This window comes from Bombina bombina, chromosome 7 (genome assembly GCF_027579735.1).
Source record: "Bombina bombina isolate aBomBom1 chromosome 7, aBomBom1.pri, whole genome shotgun sequence".
Taxonomy (NCBI): Eukaryota; Metazoa; Chordata; class Amphibia; order Anura; family Bombinatoridae; genus Bombina; species Bombina bombina.
The window spans coordinates 371137359-371159068 of record NC_069505.1 but is presented as its reverse complement, the minus strand read 5'-3'; the positions used below and the strand labels follow the sequence as shown (position 1 = coordinate 371159068).

Here is a 21710-nt window from a genome sequence, read left to right as displayed (position 1 = left end):
TGCTTATTAAGACCTGTGTGTGCCTCTTCTTTACATGAAAAGTTTCTACCTATCTACCATAGAGTGCACCCAGGCAACTCAACAAACAGTGAGTGCTTGGATCCCAAATGTGTATAATATATATTCCCTGTTTTGTTTGCCATGTGCTGCTGGCAGCCATTTTACTCACCTATCTTGCTGACTCTGGTACATACTGTGTGATGCTGCTCATTTCCTGCACTTCCTTTTATGGCCAGACTGGTGTACATCATCCGTGTGAGACAGGATGCAATCTCAGAATTGTGATGTCATCACTTATTATTTAAAGGGTCTCTGTTCAATATGATTTGCCCTTGCGTTGTCTCACACCTGTTTGTGAGAGCTCCTGAGTATTACCTAGCTATCTGACGTCCCTCCTGGTTCCTGATCCCTGGCTTGTTCCTGACCCTGCTGTTCCCCTTGTTCCTGATTCCGGCTTGTCTGACTACTGGCTTTGGCTCCTGACTCGGCTCATCTGACTACCAGCTCTGGTTTTGATTCCTGGCTTGTTATTTGACTAGTGGACTTTTTATTATTTTTTGCTATTAATAAAGGTGTGATTATTTTTGCACTTCTTGTCTCAGTCTGATTCCTGGCACCCTGACATTACGCAAGGGCCATGAATCCTGATGGGGCTGAACAGGATCACCACTTGGATCAATTTGCACTAGCCTGCAAACCCTGCTGACTCGCACTGCACATTTGGACCAAAGTGTTCCGCAAGTTATGGCTGCTCCTGTTTCCGCTGCTGCACCTAGTCCTACCAGGAGTATGTCCAGTTCTGCACCTCTACCTCAGCGTTATGGAGGCGATCAGTGCAGAGGGTTTTTGAACCAGGTGGGCATTTACTTTGAGATGTTACCTCAGGCGTTTCCCTCTGACAGAACTAAGGTGGGATTTCTCATCTTGTTACTCCCTGACACAGCTCTTGCCTGAGCTAATCCCTTGTGGGAGACTAATAAACCCGTGATTTCAAATTACCCTGAATTTGTGGCCTCCATTTGAAGGGTATTTGGTGTTCCGGCTCTCTCCTCCTCTGCTGCTAAATGACTCATGTCCATTCAGCAAGGTACAAGATCTGTTGCTCAGTATTGCATTGAGTTCCGTACGCTTACTGCAGAGGTAGGTTGGAACAATGAAGCCCTTGTTACCGCCTTCTTTCATGGGCTCTGTGATGCAATTAAAGACGAAGTTGCTGCCAGAGATTTACCAAGGCATTGGTGTCTTTTTTGATCCTAAATGACATCAGACTAATTGAGAGGCCCTCTTTCAAGGAGTGCTTGCGGAAGCCTCCTGTTCCGTTGTCTCCTACGTGTTCATTCCCACCCATGCCTCCCTCTCCTCCCATGCCTCCTGGTTCCGAGCCACCAAGTACTGCTGAGCTAATACAGTTGGGATTCACGCGTCTATCCGTGGCAGAGAGGGCCTTTAGGAGAAGGGAGGGGCTCTGCCTCTATTGTGGGTTACAGGGCCACCTTTTAAAGTCTTGTCCTACACGGCTGGGAAAAGCTCACACCTAAGGTCCTATCGGGGGCAGACCTTGGGTGGTTTATCCTCGTCCCCGGAACCACTAAAGGAGAAACCTTTGGTCACAGTTGTCCTTTCCTGGGTGGACTCCTCCATAGTCACCCAGGCTTTTGTTGACTCCGGTGCTGCAGGCTATTTCATTGACAGTGCCTTTGTATCAAAGCACTCCATTCCTGTTTTGCCTCAGTCCGTTCTGCTTGCTATTGAGGCCATTGATGGCAGGCCCCTTCAGCCCGCACTCATTACTCATGAAACTGCTCCGTTATGCATGGCTGTGTTGGGGCTATACATTTTGAAACCCTCCAGTACCAGGTGATAAACTCTCTGCATTTTCCGGTTATTCTGGGTTAACCCTGGCTCCAAAAGCACAATCCCAGTCTCGACTGGCGCAGGTCCAAAATTTTGTAGTTGTCTCGGCAATGTATTTCCACTTGTCTTCGGAAACCAGTTAAAGTCTTATGCACTTCTTCGGTATCTCAATTGCCAGAGGAGTACCGAGAGTTCCTAGATGTTTTTGACAAGGTGCGTGCCGTTACGTTGCCTCCTCACCGGTCTTACGATTGTGCCATAGACCTGCAACCCAGAGCCATTCCTCCTCGGAGCCGAGTTTACCCTCTGTCTGTTGCGGAGAATTGTGCTATGGAGGAGTATGTTGCTGATGCTCTGTCACGGGGGATCATCTGCAAATCCTGCTCTCCTGCAGGGGCTGGCTTCTTCTTTGTGAAGAAAAAGGGTGGCGAGTTAAGACCATGCATCGATTATAGGGGTCTTAATCATCTTACCATTAAGAATGCTTACCCTATTCCGCTCATTACAGAACTCTTTGACCACCTCAAGGGAGCTACGGTCTTTACTAAACTTGATTTGAGAGGAGCGTACAATCTCGTTAGGATCAAGGAGGGCCACGAATGGAAAACAGCATTTAACACCAGGAGCGGGAATTATGAGTATCTTGTAATGCCCTTTGGCCTATGTAATGCTCCTGCTGTTTTCCAGAAATGTATTAATGATGTCCTATGAGATATGTTGTAACAGTGTGTTGTGGTATACTTGAACGACATCCTCCTACACTCACCCACACTTGAGGCTCATTGTTCTGATGTTAGACGGGTTCTTCAGAGACTACATGAGAACAGCCTGTTTTGTAAACTCGAGAAATGTGAGTTCCATCAGACTCAAGTAACCTTCCTAGGTTATGTTATTTCCGGTGCAGGGTTCTCCATGGATCCTGACAAGTTATCTGCAGTTCTGCAGTGGCCTCGCCCAGTTGGTCTTCGGTCTATTCCATGTTTTTTGGGGTTCACCAATTACTATAGAAAGTTTATTAAAAACTTTTCTTCCTTGGTCAAACCTATCACAGACATGACACGTAAAGAGAATTATCCAGTCCATTGGTCACCTACTGCCATTAAGGCCTTTGATAGTCTTAAGACTTTAAGACTTTTGCCTTTGCTGCTGCTCTAGTTCTGGCTCATCCTAACCCTGTCCTGCCTTTCGTTCTTGAGGTCGATGCCTCTGAGACTGGAGTAGGTGCCCTCTTGTCTCAACGTCCTACGCCTGACGGTTCCTTGCATCCGTGTGGTTTCTTCTCTAAGAAATTGTCTCCAGGGGAGTACAATTATGAAATTGGTGACAGGGAATTACTGGCCATAATTTTGGCACTCAAGGAATGGAGGCATCTTCTCGAGGGTACTAGCGTGCCAGTGCTCATTTTTACTGACCACAAGAATTTAACTTATCTATCTGAAGCAAAACGTGTGTCGCCCCGACAGGCCAGATGGGTGCTATTTTTGTCTTGGTTTAATTATGTGATCTCCTACCTGCCTGGTAGTAAGAATGTTAGGGCTGAAGCCCTCTCTCGACAATTTTCCCCTCTGTCCAAGGAGGAGTCTGTACCTACTCCAGTTATATCTACTAACTATATTTTGGCTACCATACAAACTAATTTGACTTCTCCCTTGGGGGGAGGAGATCCTGGCTGCACAAACCAATGCACCTCCTGAGAAACCTAGTGGTAAGTGTTTTGTTCATGAGAATCTTCAAACTAAACTTTTGCACACCTACCACTATCCTAAAGCTGCAGGTCACCCAGGCAAGAACCAAATTATTTGGTCTGTCTGGTCTTTCATTGTCAAGCTCCCTGTTTGCAATGGCAATACTGTTATCCTTATGGTGGTTGACCATTTTTTCTAAAATGTCACATTGCATTCCCTTGAAGAAGTTGCCTACTGCTCAGGAGCTTGCTTCAATTTTTGCCCGGGAGGTCTTCCATTTACATGGGTTACCCAAGGAGATAGTGTCAGACCGGGGTAGCCAGTTTGTCTCCAGATTTTGGCGTTCCTTTTGTGCTCAAATGGGGATCCAGCTTTCCTTCTCCTCGGCATATCGCCCTCAATCCAATGGGGCTGCGGAACGGTCTTTTCAAGCTCTGGAACAGTTCCTCCGTTGCTATGTCTCAGATCAGCACAATAATTGGTCTGAACTGTTACCTTGGGCAGAGTTTGCTCGTAATAGTGCTATTAATGCTTCCTCCAAGTTATCCCTGTTCATGGCGAATTATGGGTTTCAATCATCCTTGTTGCCAGATACATTCATGTCTCAGGGTATTCTGGCTTTGGAGGAGCATCTCCGGCAACTCAGGATTGCCTTCATCATTCTATGCAGCCCCAAAAGTTTCAGGCTGATCGTAGGCTTCTGCCCACGCTTTCCTACCAGGTTGGTGAGAGAGTTTGGCTGTCCTCCTGCAACTTGAATCTTCATGTGCCTTCCAATAAACTGGCTCCTTGTTATGTTGGTCCTTTTTGAATACTTCGACGGGTCAATCCTGTGGCCTATGCTCTTGACCTTCCTCCTGCAATGCGCATCTCCAATGTTTTTTATGTCTCCCTCTTGAAACCATTAGTTTGTAATCGGTTTACCACTGTGTTGCCTCGTCCCCATCCTATCTTTGTTGACAACCATGAGAAGTATGAGGTCAGCAGCATTATTGACTCTCATATGTCTAGGAGCCACGTACAGTATTTGGTTCACTGGAGGGGCTACAGTCCGGAGGAGCGTCCATGGATTCCCTCCTCTGATGTTCATGCTCCTGCCCTCCTCCGTGCCTGCCATGCCCGTTTCCCCAATAAGCCATTTTTCCTTCCGCAGGGGAGGGGTCATGAGGGGAGGGTACTGTCAGGGTTTTTTCCATGCCTTTTTTGCCATGTGCTGCTGGCAGCCATTTTACTCACCTATCTTGCTGACTCTGGTGTATACTGTGTGATGCTGCTCATTTCCTGCACTTCCTTTTATGCTGTACATCATCCGTGTGAGAAAGGATGCAGTCTCAGAATTGTGATATCATCACTTATTATTTAAAGGGCCTCTGTTCAGTATGCTTTGCCCTTGCGTTGTCTCACACCTGTTTGTGAGAGCTCCTGTGTATTACCTGGCTGTCTGACGTCCCTCCTGGTTCCTGATCCCTGGCTTGTTCCTGACTCTGCTGTTCTCCTTGTTCCTGATTCCGGCTTGTCTGACTACTCACTTTAGCTCCTGACTTGGCTCATCTGACTGCCAGCTCTGGTTTTGATTCCTGGCTTGTTATTTGACTTGTGGACTTTTATTTTTTGCTATTAATAAAGGTTTGATTATTTTTGCACTTCTCGTCTCAGTCTGATTCCTGGCACCCTGACAGTAATGTCTAAACCATTGGCAACAAAAGTGAGTACACCCATAAGTGGAAATGTCCAAATTGGGCCCAATTAGCCATTTTCCCTCCCTGGTTTCATGTGACTCATTAGTGTTACAAAGTCGCAGGTGTGAATGAGAAGCAGGTGTGTTAAATTTGGTGTTATCACTCTCAGACTCTCTCATACTGGTCACTGGAAGTTCAGCATAGCACATCATGGCAAAGAACTCTCTGAGGATAAAAAAAAAAAAGAATTGTTGCTCTACATAAAGATTGCCTAGGCTATAAGAAGATTGCCAAGACCCTGAAACTGAGCTGCAGCATGGTGGGCAAGACCATACAGCGGTTTCACAGGACAGGTTCCACTCAGAACAGGCCGCGCCATGGTCGACCAAAGAAGTTGAGTGCACATGCTTAGCGTCATATCCAGAGGTTGCTGCAGAGGTTAACGAGTTGGGGGGTCAGCCTGTCAGTTCTCAGACCATACGCCGCACATTGCATCAAATTGGTCTGCATGGCTGTCGTCCCAGAAGGAAGCCTTTTCTAAAGATGATGCACAAGAAAGCCCACAAACAGTTTGCTGAAGACAACCACACTAAGGACATGGATTACTGAAACTATGTCCTGTGGTCCGATGAGACCAAGATAAACTTATTTGGTTCAGATGGTGTCAAGCATGTGTGGTGGCAACCAGGTGAGGAGTACAAAGACATGTGTGTCTTGCCTACAGTCAAGCATGATGGTGGGTGTGTCATGGTCTGGGCCTACATGAGTGCTGCCAGCACTGGGGAGCTACAGTTCATTGAGGGAACCATGAATGCCAACATGTACTGTGACATACTGAAGCAGAGGATGATCCCCTCCCTTCAGAGACTGGGTCGCCGGACAGTATTCTAACATGATTACAGCCCCAAACACACCTCCTAGATGACCACTGCCTTGCTAAAGAAGCTGAGGGTAAAGGTGATGGACTGGCCAGGCATGTCTCCAGACCTAAACCCTATTGAGCATCTGTGGGGCATCCTCAAACGGAAGGTGGGGATGCACAAGATCTCTAACATCCACCAGCTCTGTGATGTCATCATGGAGGAGTGGAAGAGGACTCCAGTGGCAACCTGTGAAGCTCTGATGAACTCCATGACCAAGAGGATTAAGGCAGTGCTGGAAAATAATGGTGGCCACTCAAAAAAATGACACTTAGCCCAATTTGGACATTTCCACAGGGGTGTACTCACTTTTGTTGCTGATGGTTTAGACATAATTGGCTGTGTGTTGAGTTATTTTGAGAGGACATTAAATGTACACTGTTATACAGGTTGTACACTCACTACTTTACATTGTAGCAAAGTGTCATTTCATCAGTGTTGTCACATGAAAAAATATAATAAAATATTTACAAAAATGGGGGGCGGAGCCGACTACCAAGATGGAAAGTCGCATGTAGGAGAGGCTCCGTGTGATAGTTTACATTGGGACCAGATAAGCATGTAATTCAACGCACTTTTTAGCCCTTATTAGACTGATACCCCTTCATAATCAGCACTGCTGCTGCAGATCATTAAAAAAAAGGAGTAAGACCCTGAACCGGAGCCACACAGACACCGGAGTAACATCCAGACCACGCCGGAGACGGGCCCACTCATTACCCGCAACAGGTGAAGCTGCAGATCATCAGTGTCCCGCTCCGGAATACAAGTAAGACCTTGTTAAAGGCCACCTTAGCATTTGCACCTTAACTTGCACTAAGACACCGGGTGGGGCCCGAAACTAGATCCACACGCCATCTTAGACTGCAGCAGCACTCAGTGAAAGCGCACGCAGCGCATACATTTTTGCTCAGGGGTACAGCGTAAGGGCCTTGAAACTTATGGACTTTGCTCATGAAGTAAACACTTACTTGGGACATTCTTGCTAATCGGAAAGAAAGTAGGAAAAAACACTTTTTACGGCCCAATCTGCACACGTGGCTTGCTGCGACACAAATAGTTTTGCACTCTGCCTGCAGATCACTAAATTTGGAGTCGCATTCGAATCCCAATAGGACACAAACCTCATTAAAGGCACAAACAATCGAAGTGATTCAAGTTAGCAATAACCATATAGACTCACTGGAAATCTTATCACCCCCACTAGGCCGCAAGCTGCAAACATATAAACAGCACAGATTACGCGCCAAATTACACAGCATCACTTGTATCACAGGATGTCTTCAAAGCGGCTCACAAAAGGGGACAAAGCAGCAAAATCCACTTCAGCTGCAAGCACCAAACTGAACACCTATTTTAAAGCTCTAACCACTTCACAGCACTCCGATGCAGAATTAGAAGAAGAGGCAGGAGAAATGTCTACAAATACATCCCCTAAATCAACAACATCAGAGAAAAGTGCCCCATTGACAAGGGCTGATATAGATTCTTTACCAACCAAAGCAGACTTTAATACCCTATTGCATCAAGTTGCAAAGATTGTAAAGGATGGCTTGGCAGAAGTCAGGAAAGATTTAGTAGATATGGGGGAGAGAATTGAATATATAGAAGAGCAAGCAAATGACACCAATAATGTGTTAGATGGTCACTCTAGATGCCTCTCGATACAAGACATTGAAATTCAGCAATTAAAGAGCCACCTGGAGGACCTAGACAATAGGGGGAGACGGCAGAACCTGAGAATTAGAGGAGTACCTGAGAATGTCACACAGGATCTCACCCCACAATACCTGCAAAGACTTTTTCATTTTCTAACAAAAGATAACACTGCACCCCCATACCAGCTAGACAGAGCTCATAGGGCTCTTAGACCCAAACCGGGAGATGCTGACCCCCTACGGGATATAATCATTAAATTTCATCAATACCAAGATAAAGAACTGGTCGCGCAAGCAGCGAGGAAAGCATCTCCCCTCAACTTCGAAGGTCACACAATACAAATCTATGCAGACCTTAGTCCTATGACGCTGAATAACAGAAAAGAAGCCAGGTACTTCACCGAACACCTGCGAGAGCTGGAGATTCCCTATAGGTGGGGATTCCCCTTCTGCTTAAGAGTAAACAAAGGAAACAAAGTTGCCACTTATAAATCCACTGAGGATCTTGAAGAATTCTGCAAATTGATTGACATTCCACTGCCTACCCTACCATCATTACACAAGAAATCCCTTACAGGAACCAACCTAACAGGGGAGACGCAGCTTCCACAGCGGCCCCATTGGCAAAAGGTCAACCAGAAAAGAACAAGAAACCAGACCCCACCAATACAGAATAACTCGAAGGTGGTGGAGGACACCTGATTAATTAGGTGCAAGACCTAAAAAACATAATTTATGCTTACCTGATAAATTCCTTTCTTCTGTTGTGTGATCAGTCCACGGGTCATCATTACTTCTGGGATATAACTCCTCCCCAACAGGAAATGCAAGAGGATTCACCCAGCAGAGCTGCATATAGCTCCTCCCCTCTACGTCAGTCCCAGTCATTCGACCAAGAATCAACGAGAAAGGAGTAACCAAGGGTGAAGTGGTGACTGGAGTATAATTTAAAAGATATTTACCTGCCTTAAAACAGGGCGGGCCGTGGACTGATCACACAACAGAAGAAAAGAATTTATCAGGTAAGCATAAATTATGTTTTCTTCTGTTATGTGTGATCAGTCCACGGGTCATCATTACTTCTGGGATACCAATACCAAAGCAAAAGTACACGGATGACGGGAGGGATAGGCAGGCTCATTATACAGAAGGAACCACTGCCTGAAGAACCTTTCTCCCAAAAATAGCCTCCGAAGAAGCAAAAGTGTCAAATTTGTAAAATTTGGAAAAAGTATGAAGCGAAGACCAAGTTGCAGCCTTGCAAATCTGTTCAACAGAGGCCTCATTCTTAAAGGCCCAAGTGGAAGCCACAGCTCTAGTGGAGTGAGCTGTAATTCTTTCAGGAGGCTGCTGTCCAGCAGTCTCATAGGCTAAACGTATTATGCTACGAAGCCAAAAAGATAGAGAGGTAGCAGAAGCTTTTTGACCTCTCCTCTGTCCAGAGTAAACGACAAACAAGGAAGAAGTTTGGCGAAAATCTTTAGTTGCCTGCAAGTAGAACTTGAGGGCACGAACTACATCCAGATTGTGTAAAAGACGTTCCTTCTTTGAAGAAGGATTTGGACACAAGGATGGGACAACAATCTCTTGATTGATGTTCCTGTTAGTGACTACCTTAGGTAAGAACCCAGGTTTAGTACGCAGAACTACCTTGTCTGAGTGAAAAATCAGATAAGGGGAATCACAATGTAAGGCTGATAACTCAGAGACTCTTCGAGCCGAGGAAATAGCCATTAAAAACAGAACTTTCCAAGATAACATTTTTATATCAATGGAATGAAGGGGTTCAAACGGAACACCCTGTAAAACGTTAAGAACTAAGTTTAAACTCCATGGTGGAGCAACAGCTTTAAACACAGGCTTGATCCTAGCTAAAGCCTGACAAAAGGACTGGACGTCTGGATTTTCTGACAGACGTCTATGAAACAAGATGGACAGAGCTGAAATCTGTCCCTTTAATGAACTAGCTGATAAACCCTTTTCTAAACCTTCTTGTAGAAAAGACAATATCCTAGCGATCCTAACCTTACTCCAGGAGTAACCTTTGGATTCGCACCAGTATAGGTATTTCCGCCATATTTTATGGTAAATCCTTCTGGTAACAGGCTTCCTAGCCTGAATCAGGGTATCAATAACCGACTCAGAAAAACCACGTTTTGATAAAATCAAGCGTTCAATTTCCAAGCAGTCAGCTTCAGAGAAGTTAGATTTTGATGTTTGAATGGACCCTGTATCAGAAGGTCCTGTCTTAGAGGTAGAGACCAAGGCGGACAGAATGACATGTCCACTAGATCTGCATACCAAGTCCTGCGTGGCCAAGCAGGTGCTATTAGAATTACTGATGCTCTCTCCTGTTTGATTTTGGCAATCAATCGAGGAAGCAGCGGGAAGGGTGGAAACACATAAGCCATCCTGAAGTTCCAAGGTGCTGTCAAAGCATCTATCAGAACTGCTCCCGGATCCCTGGATCTGGACCCGTAGCGAGGAAGTTTGGCGTTCTGGCGAGACGCCATGAGATCTATCTCTGGTTTGCCCCAACGTCGAAGTATTTGGGCAAAGACCTCCGGATGAAGTTCCCACTCCCCCGGATGAAGAGTCTGGCGACTCAAGAAATCCGCCTCCCAGTTCTCCACTCCCGGGATGTGGATTGCTGACAGGTGGCAAGAGTGAGACTCTGCCCAGCGAATTATCTTTGATACTTCCATCATTGCTAGGGAGCTTCTTGTCCCTCCCTGATGGTTGATGTAAGCTACAGTCGTGATGTTGTCCGACTGAAACCTGATGAACCCCCGAGTTATTAACTGGGGCCAAGCCAGAAGGGCATTGAGAACTGCTCTCAATTCCAGAATGTTTATTGGAAGGAGACTCTCCTCCTGATTCCATAGTCCCTGAGCCTTCAGAGAATTCCAGACAGCGCCCCAACCTAGTAGGCTGGCGTCTGTTGTTACAATTGTCCAGTCTGGCCTGCTGAATGGCATCCCCCTGGACAGGTGTGGCCGATGAAGCCACCATAGAAGAGAATTTCTGGTCTCTTGATTCAGATTCAGAGTAGGGGACAAATCTGAGTAATCCCCATTCCACTGACTTAGCATGCATAATTGCAGCGGTCTGAGGTGTAGGCGTGCAAAAGGTACTATGTCCATTGCCGCTACCATTAAGCCGATCACCTCCATGCATTGAGCTACTGACGGGTGTTGAATGGAATGAAGGACGCGGCATGCATTTTGAAGTTTTGTTAACCTGTCTTCTGTCAGGTAAATCTTCATTTCTACAGAATCTATAAGAGTCCCCAAGAATGGAACTCTTGTGAGAGGAAAGAGAGAACTCTTCTTTTCGTTCACTTTCCATCCATGCGACCTTAGAAATGCCAGAACTAACTCTGTATGAGACTTGGCAGTTTGAAAGTTTGAAGCTTGTATTAGAATGTCGTCTAGGTACGGAGCTACCGAAATCCCTCGCGGTCTTAGTACCGCTAGAAGGGCACCCAGAACCTTTGTGAAGATTCTTGGAGCCGTAGCCAATCCGAATGGAAGAGCTACAAACTGGTAGTGCCTGTCTAAGAAGGCAAACCTTAGATACCGGTGATGATCTTTGTGGATCGGTATGTGAAGGTAAGCATCCTTTAAATCCACTGTGGTCATGTACTGACCCTCTTGGATCATGGGTAAGATTGTCCGAATAGTTTCCATTTTGAACGATGGAACTCTTAGGAATTTGTTTAGAGTCTTTAAATCTAAGATTGGCCTGAAAGTTCCCTCTTTTTTGGGAACCACAAACAGGTTTGAGTAGAACCCTTGTCCTTGTTCCGACCACGGAACCGGATGGATCACTCCCATTGTTAACAGATCTTGTACGCAGCGTAGAAACGCTTCTTTCTTTATCTGGTTTGTTGACAACCTTGACAGATGAAATCTCCCTCTTGGGGGAGATAATTTGAAGTCTAGAAGGTATCCCTGAGATATGATCTCTAGTGCCCAGGGATCCTGAACATCTCTTGCCCAGGCCTGGGCGAAAAGAGAGAGTCTGCCCCCTACTAGATCCGGTCCCGGATCGGGGGCTCTCGGTTCATGCTGTCTTTGGGGCAGCAGCAGGTTTCCTGGCCTGCTTGCTTTTGTTCCAGGACTGGTTAGGCTTCCAGCCTTGCCTGTAACGAGCAACAGCTCCTTCCTGTTTTGGTGCAGTGGAGGTTGATGCTGCTCCTGTTTTGAAATTCCGAAAGGGACGAAAATTAGACTGTCTAGCCTTAGCTTTGGCCTTGTCTTGAGGTAGGGCGTGGCCCTTACCTCCCGTAATGTCAGCGATAATTTCTTTCAAACCGGGCCCGAATAAGGACTGCCCCTTGAAAGGTATATTAAGTAATTTGGACTTAGAAGTAACATCAGCTGACCAGGATTTTAGCCACAGTGCTCTGCGTGCCTGTATGGCGAATCCTGAGTTCTTAGCCGTAAGTTTGGTTAAATGTACTACGGCCTCCGAAATGAAAGAATTAGCTAGTTTAAGGACTCTAAGCCTGTCCGTAATGTCGTCTAGCGTAGAGGAACTAAGGTTCTCTTCAAGCGACTCAATCCAAAATGCTGCCGCAGCCGTAATCGGCGCGATACATGCAAGGGGTTGTAATATAAAACCTTGTTGAACAAACATTTTCTTAAGGTAACCCTCTAATTTTTTATCCATTGGATCTGAGAAAGCACAGCTATCCTCCACCGGGATAGTGGTACGCTTAGCTAAAGTAGAAACTGCTCCCTCCACCTTGGGGACCGTTTGCCATAAGTCCCGAGTGGTGGCGTCTATTGGAAACATCTTTCTAAATATTGGAGGGGGTGAGAACGGCACACCGGGTCTATCCCACTCCTTAGTAACAATTTCAGTTAGTCTCTTAGGTATAGGAAAAACGTCAGTACTCGCCGGTACCGCAAAGTATTTATCCAACCTACACAGTTTCTCTGGTATTGCAACGGTGTTACAATCGTTGAGAGCTGCTAAGACCTCCCCTAGTAATACGCGGAGGTTCTCCAATTTAAATTTAAAATTTGAAATATCTGAGTCCAATCTGTTTGGATCAGAACCGTCACCCACAGAATGAAGCTCTCCGTCCTCATGCTCTGCGAGCTGTGACGCAGTATCAGACATGGCCCTAGCATTGTCAGCGCACTCTGTTCTCACCCCAGAGTGATCACGCTTGCCTCTTAGTTCAGGTAATTTAGACAAAACTTCAGTCATAACAGTAGCCATATCTTGTAATGTTATCTGTAATGGCCGCCCAGATGTACTAGGCGCCAAAATATCACGCACCTCCCGGGCGGGAGATGCAGGTACTGTCGCGTGAGGCGAGTTAGTCGGCATAACTCTCCCCTCGCTGTTTGGTGAAATTTGTTCACATTGTACAGATTGACTTTTATTTAAAGTAGCATCAATACAGTTAGTACATAAATTTCTATTGGGCTCCACCTTGGCATTGGAACAAATGACACAGATATCTTCCTCTGAGTCAGACATGTTTAACACACTAGCAAAAAAACTTACAACTTGGTTATAATCTTTTTTAGCAAAAAAACGCACTGTGCCTCAAAGAGGTACTAACGATTAAATGACAGTTGAAATAATGAACTGAAAAACAGTTATTGCATCAAACTTTAAAACAACACAACTTTTAGCAAAGGTTTGTTCCCATTAGTAAAAAACAACACTAATTAAATTTGTACATAAGAAAACAAAACAACGTTTTTTATACACAGTCACTATAAGAATTCTCACAGCTCTGCTGAGAGAATTTACCTCCCTTCAAAGAAGTTTGAAGACCCCTGAGATCTGTCAGAGATGAACCGGATCATGCAGGAAATATAAAAGTAGCTGACTGGAATTTTTTGATGCGTAGCAAAGAGCGCCAAAAACGGCCCCTCCCTCTCCCACACAGCAGTGAAGAGAAACGAAACTGTCACAATTAAAGCAAAAAACTGCCAAGTGGAAAATAATGCCCAAATATTTATTCACACAGTACCTCAGCAATGTAAACGATTCTACATTCCAGCAAAAACGTTTAACATGAGAATAGTTATTAAAAGGATTAGTGACCTTTAACACAGTAGTTCCGGTGAAATACCATCCCCAGAATACTGAAGTGTATACATACATGTCATTTTAACGGTATGGCAGGCTTTTCTCATCAATTCCATTCAGAAAATAAAAACTGCCACATACCTCAATGCAGATTCATCTGCCCGCTGTCCCCTGATCTGAAGCCTTTACCTCCCTCAGATGGTCGAGAACAGCAATATGATCTTAACGACTCCGGTTAAAATCATAGTAAAAAATCTCTGTCAGATTCTTCCTCAAACTCTGCCAGAGAAGTAATAACACGCTCCGGTGCTATTTTAAAATAACAAACTTTTGATTGAAGTCATAAAAACTAAGTATAATCACCATAGTCCTCTCACACATCCTATCTAGTCGTTGGGTGCAAGAGAATGACTGGGACTGACGTAGAGGGGAGGAGCTATATGCAGCTCTGCTGGGTGAATCCTCTTGCATTTCCTGTTGGGGAGGAGTTATATCCCAGAAGTAATGATGACCCGTGGACTGATCACACATAACAGAAGAAATTAAGGACGTTTGTCCAAAATGAGAGCTCACCCTCCATCAGAAGGACTTTAAATTGAGAGTATTAAGACCTAGCCGAGACCACATATACTGGTAGCATGTGGAATTCAAGAATCTAATAATAACTGTTTCCCTGTAGAAGCTAGATGGATACTGAGCTAGTTCTCTAAAACTCACAAGATATGCATGTAACATAGAATTCATTTACTGTTCATTTCCCAATGTGAATGTTGAGATTATTTCAATTTCTATCCACCCCCTACCTAGTTTAATTTAGACACTACTGTGTTTAAAGATCACGATATGTTATTTGTTGTTGATAGCTTTGTTATGTTATCATTGATTGTTCTTGTTATTTTTGTTTTGTTTTTAAGAAGTCAGCAAACGACTCCTCAGAGATACTATTCCCATATATGTGATTCTACTGTTCATGAAGGCATTAGAAATCCTAGTAAGCCCGGATATAGAGAAAGCAGCGGTAAGTCTCGCACTTTTAGGGGGGGCTGGCCTACACCACACCACAGTACACGCCAACAAACCAACCGATAAGCAAAACCACTCAGATCTAGTAGATTATGGCTAATAAACCGTTAGTGTTGCTGTCCCAAAACTGTAGAGGCCTTAACTCTCCCACTAAGAGGTCTATAGCCCTTAACCACTTCCGTAAACTTAAGGGTGACATCATTTTCATCCAAGAAACCCATTTTCTGGGATCTAATGCTCCCAAATTTAAGTCGATAGATTACCCTTTAGGTTTCTTTAATGACAACCCAAACAAGAAGATAGCAGGAGTGGGGGTCTTGTTCAATAAGAACGTCCCCTTTCAATTATTAGATAAATACGTAGACAGAGAAGGCAGATTCCTTATACTGAGAGGTTCTATATTCGAAACGCCAGTCACATTGGCTTGTGTTTACGCTCCTAATGTGAAACAAGCAAGGTTTATTAGGAGGGTATGTGAAAAACTCCTCGAAATCAAGACGGGAATATTAATAGTGGGTGGTGATCTGAATGTACCCCTAGAACCGAAAATAGATAGCTCAGCTACTAGATCAAAGGGACCCCACAATGTTAGCATAAATGTCGCAGACAGCCTTAAATCAGCATCTCTAGTGGATGTATGGAGACTACAGCATGCACGCTCCAGAGACTTTACCTTTTACTCATTTGCAAAGAAATCATACTCTCGAATAGACTACCTGTTGTTAGAACACAGTCATCTCACTTTAGCAACCCACACAGAGATCACCCCGGCAGCTTGGTCTGACCATGCGACTGTACTCTTAGAGATGGACTGGCCTACAAAACCTCTGAGACACTCATTTTGGAGAATAGATGACTCACAACTCCACGACCCTGTGATAGTAAAGGACATTAGGGATAAACTGGAAGAATACTTTACTCATAATTCGGACTCAGTAGATACGAAGGGTGTCCTATGGGAAGCTCATAAAGCGGTAATAAGAGGCAATCTTATTAGCCACAGCATTAGATTAAAGAAACTCCATAACCTGACTTACAAAGAACTAGCGGCAGACTTACACAGAGCAGAAACCAATCATAAACAGACCCCTGCTGACGATAGGTCCCTCACTAAATTAACAGAGGAAAGACTAGCATTTAACTCATACCTAACCAAAGTAGCTCATAGGAAGGCATTATTCTTAAACAAGGTGTATTTCCAGGGTGGGAATAGAGCGGGAGCATTATTAGCAAAGGCTCTACATAAAAAGACAGCCAAACACCATATTTTCAACATAAAAGACAGCCATGGAAATAACATCCATAAGAGTCCAGAGATAGCGGAAGTGTTCAGGCGCTTCTATGACAACATCTATAACTTAGATAGGTCCCTGCCTTCCCCAAACGCAATAGATATAGATAACTATTTGAGGTCTATAGACCTCCCAAGACTAAGCGAACAACAAAAAATGGTACTAGAGGAACCAATTACAATACAAGAAATCCTTAAGGCTATTAAATCTCTGCCTACAGGAAAGAGCCCTGGGCCAGATGGCCTATCGAATAAATATTACAAAACATTTAGTACGGTACTAGCGCCCCACCTGCTCTCACTGTTCCAAGCCATTGATGAAAGAGAACAATTTCCTACCCTAACAAAAGAAGCACATATCGCAGTGATACCGAAGCTAGAAAACCTATCAGATACCCCATCTAAATTTAGGCCAATATCCCTCCTAAATACGGATTTGAAAATCTATGCGAAAATCCTGGCAACTAGAATCAGCGCCTTCCTCCCATCCTTAATACATACAGATCAGGTGGGTTTTGTCCCTGGCAGGGAAGCCAGGGACAATACCATAAGAGCCTTACAGTTAATGGAATATGCTAAGACACAGGGATTAAGCTCCATATTATTAACGTCTGACGCAGAAAAGGCATTTGACCGCCTTAACTGGTCTTTTCTATTTGCCACCCTAGAAAAATTTGGCTTCGGAAAATCAATAATAAACAGAATCCGGTCAATGTACTTTAAACCAACAGCAAAGATTAAAGTAAATGGGGTATTGTCTGATTCCTTTCAGATAGGAAATGGGACAAGGCAAGGATGCCCTTTGTCTCCCTTACTATTCGTGCTGAGCATTGAGACACTGGCAGCTCGTATAAGACAGAATGAGCAAATTAAAGGGATATCTTTGGGTCCTAACAACTACAAGGTCTCGCTTTACGCGGATGATGTGCTGCTATCTCTTACTTCCCCAGACACATCCCTTCCCGCGGTGACAGAGGAGTTTAGGGAATTTGGTAAACTATCGTTCTTCTCAATTAACCACCAAAAGTCTGAGATATTAAACATAAATTTAACAAAAAAGGAGTTAGACTCGCTAATGAGGGATTGTCCCTACCAACTGCAACCCAAGACAATTAAATATCTAGGAATAAACCTAACGCCCAGAAATAAGCTTTTGTTTAGTGCTAACTTTAAATCACTCTATAATAACACACAGTATGACTTGAAGGACTGGGGGTCGAAGCCCATCTCTTGGTGGGGGAGGATTCAAACATTGAAAATGACAGCTCTCCCCAGAGTCTTGTATATTATGCAAGCACTACCAATACATCTTCCACACAACTTTCTCAAGCAACTGCAGGCTTTGATAAATAAATATGTTTGGGGCTCGATAAAGCCTCGAGTAGATAGGAATACACTTTACAAAACTCTAGCGACCGGGGGGGTGGGACTCCCTTGCATAGCGACATACTATAGATCAATAGGAGTGCAGAGGGTATTGAATTGGAACAGGAACGAGGCTACAAAGGCTTGGATAACGATTGATTCCCACATACTGAAAACCCCGCAAGTGGGATCCCTGTGCTGGATTCCCAAGTCACATAGACCAGTAGCGACTACCACTTTCAAATTCTACACCTCAGTATTTACGATCTGGGATGAGGTCCTGAGGACTTGCCCTTCCATCTCAACATTGAGATCACCCTTGACCCCAGTGTCCCCGAACGCAGAATTCTTGGGTGGCATGGACTATAGCCTGGTAAACAAAACTCTAGACGAGATTGGATACACGATACCCATACATAAGGTTTTGAACGGACAGAGACTTAAAGACAGACAAGAACTAGGGGACATCCTGAATGGGGCTTTTGCAAGCTGGTTAAAATATGGACAATTACGACACCTTTTTGACAAGTCTGAGCATAAGCCTGACTGGACGAGACCTATGACCCGCTTTGAGACCATATGCACTACTCAAGGCCCCCTACGACACACATTATCATTAGCAAAATCCATATTACAGGGAGACAGTAGGGTTACACGACCGTCATATACAAACAAATGGCAGCAAGACCTAAATATTGCCCTAGAGGACAAAGAATGGAGTAGGATTTATGCTCTGGTGAGGAAATCATCATCATCCACTAGAATTCTAGAGCTCAATTATAAGTTACTGTCCAGGTGGTACCTGACACCATCACGCCTTAAAAGTATATACCCAAATTCATCCGATCTCTGCTGGAGGGGATGCAGCCTCAGGGGAACTATGTCCCATATGTGGTGGGACTGCCCCGTGGTCAGGCCATTTTGGCTGGAGATAGAACTCTTTTTTAGACAACTATTAGATGACACATTTACACTAACCCCCGTCATTGCATTATTGAATGCCCTCCCCAGAAACATATGCCAACTTAGACAAAAGGTGATCCAGTTCTCCCTGAACTCAGCCAGGTCTTTGATTGCTAGCAAATGGAAAACCCCTGTAAAGCCTACAGTGCAGGAGTGGCTGAAACATGTAGATGACACACTACTTCTAGAGGAATACAGTTATTTTAAAACACAAAGGAAGGCATTATTTCTAGACATCAAATTATACTGGGATCTAACAAAAGCAAGTTTCACACACTCACGGCTGGCCGAGCCCCCAACGCCCCCAGGGCGAGAAAAGAAGATAGATTCAGGGAGGTAATTAATCACCCCAGTAGAAGTATTAATGACAGACTGTAAACTATGATACTAATGAGCACATTGCCATCATATTGCTCGCCCAGTCTATATTTATACCAGGATAGATGTACTTCAGAGAGTAATTTTTATACGTTAAGCTAATGTGTTTTGTATCGCTAAGTTCAGTAGAGGAATCTATAATAAATTGTAGAATTTGACACTACTGAGCACACTGCCTTCAAAATGCCCACCTAGGCTATGTCTACACCAGGAAAGATGTATCTCAAAAGTAATTGCTATATATTTGCTGACATGACTTATGTTATTAAGTTAAATGTTTTAAGAAATGTGATTTTATCACGATCAATGTATTTTTGTGAAAAACCAATAAAACTTTTTGAAAACAAAAATAAATGATATTATATGATAAAAAAAAAAAAAAAAAAAAATATTTACAAAAATGTGAGGGGTGTACTAAATATATATATATATATATATATATATATATATATATATATATATATATATATATATATATATATATATATATTAGAAGAAAATGACGGAGGGGACGTAGCTGCTGGGAGCTAGTATATGGTGACCCACTAGTTCATAGATAAATACTGGTATGGCCTTAAATATAACAGTATTGTGGTGCAGACCCTTGAAATAAATTATATGGGTTTAAGAGAGAGAAGGAATCCTGAACCAAGTATATCAGGATGAAAGACAGGGAATTCAGCACTCTTTTCAAAATATATTTTATTTAGCTCATCAAAGTAAAATAAGGAGTATCCAAAAAAAAAAAAAAAAATATATATATATATATATATATATATATATATATATATAGGAGTGAATCTGCGCTTAGGAATGTATAGCTGTGATATAGGTGATGTACCTGGACACAAGTACAAATATACTTCTATATTTAGATATTACTAAATGTGTGAATACAATGTATTATATATTATATAAATACAATATATAGGTACAGTATATGAGTGTTAACAGCCTATCAATGTTTACACCAATAAGTCTGTGGATAGTATCACTAGGATACAGACCTAGTCCAGCACAGTAATTTTTGAAAACAGTAGGCTGTCCACAGCAGGGTCAGATTGTAACAGCTCATGTGACAGTTCCCAAGTGCCTTTATCTCTCTGCTGCTTCGTCCGGTAATGAGAGTGTCCTCTTAAAAAAGCGGATCCTCCCCAAGAGATTTCTGAAAGAATGAGATTTGGACAAACGCACAGGAAAGCACACCTAGTGAAGCCTGTTTACAACAAAGAACGCACTTAGCACAAGTATAATTAACCACTTACGTGATTTAACCTCATCCAGTAAGAGGTATAGCTAAGACACTTTTGTTATAGTTGATATCTCCTTCCGCTCTCCAGGACATACTTGAAAACGAGAGAAATCTCAATGTATCCTTCCTGGTAAAATATTTTATAAATAAATATCAGCTCCCCACTGTGGTCCCTCTGTTCCTCTGCAGCTAATCGACAGACTGTTTATCTCCAAACGTGAGGATAAATGAACTTAGAGGGTTAATCCACTTGTTAGCACCAGGGGTGTATAAGGGCAATGATTTCTCAAGCTACGTGCTTGTGTATAATAGAACACACTTTATTAAAGTCCAAAATATAAATATATATACATGTACACTTACAAGAACAGTTAAAAAGGTTAAAAGCCACAGTCAATGGCCATTCAAATTAAGCAGCACAAACGGATTAAACAGGCATATATAGTAATTACCTTAGTGTCTTTCCGTTATTTTGCTGCTGTTGGATAGAGTGTTAGAGGCATTCGCCTAGATTTAGAGTTTTGTCGGTAAAGACCCGCGGTGCTAACGCTGCTTTTTTTTCCAGCGCACCCTTAAGACAACGCTAGTATTTAGAGATGTCTGAATGGCTGCGTTAGCCTCAGAAAACGGAGCGTTGAGCATAATTTAGCTCCACTGCAACCCTCAATACCAGTGTTGCTTAAATCAGCAGTAAGCTGGAAAAACGTGCTCGTGCACGATATCCCCGTAGGAAACAATGGGGCTGAGCTGGCTGAAAAAAACCTAACATCTTCAAAAAGCAGCGTTCAGCTCCTAACGCAGCCCCATTGTTTCCTATGGGGAAACATTCTATAAGTCTACACCTAACACACTAACATGAACCCCGAGTCTAAACACCCCTAATATTACACTTATTAAGCCCTAATCTGCCACCCCTGCTATCGCTGAAACCTGCATTATATTATTAACCCCTAATCTGCCGCTCCGGGCACCGCCGCAACCTACATTATAGCTATGAACCCCTAATCTACTGCCCCTAACATCGCCAACATCTATATTATATTTATTAACCCCCTAATCTGCCCCCCCCAACGTCGCCGCCACCTACCTACACTTATTAACCCCTAATCTGCCGACCGGACATCGCCGCCACTATAATAAATGTATTAACCCCTAAACCGCCACACTCCCGCCTCGCAAACACTATAATAAATTGTATTAACCCCTAATCTGCCCTCCCTAACATCACCGACACCTACGTACAAATATTAACCCCTAATCTGCCGCCCCCAACGTCGCCGCTACTATAATAAATTTATTAACCCCTAAACCTAAGTCTAACCCTAACACCACCCTAACTTAAATATAATTTAAATAAAACAAACTAAATTTACTATCATTAAATAAATTATTCCTATTTAAAACTAAATACTTACCTATAAAATAAACCCTAATATAGCTACAATATAACTAATAGTTACATTGTAGCTATTTAAGGATTTATATTTATTTTACTGGCAACTTTGTACTTATTTTAACTAGGTACAATAGCTATTAAATAGTTAATAACTATTTAATAGCTACCTAGTTAAAATAATTACAAAAT

At 43.4% G+C, this 21710-nt stretch overlaps 1 protein-coding gene across 1 annotated transcript in view; it reads right to left on the bottom strand.

Moving 5' to 3' along the window:
- Positions 1-21710, bottom strand: part of LOC128666463 (uncharacterized) — a 263279-nt gene that overhangs the window by 114876 nt on the left and 126693 nt on the right. The gene's annotated exons all lie outside the window — the stretch shown is intronic.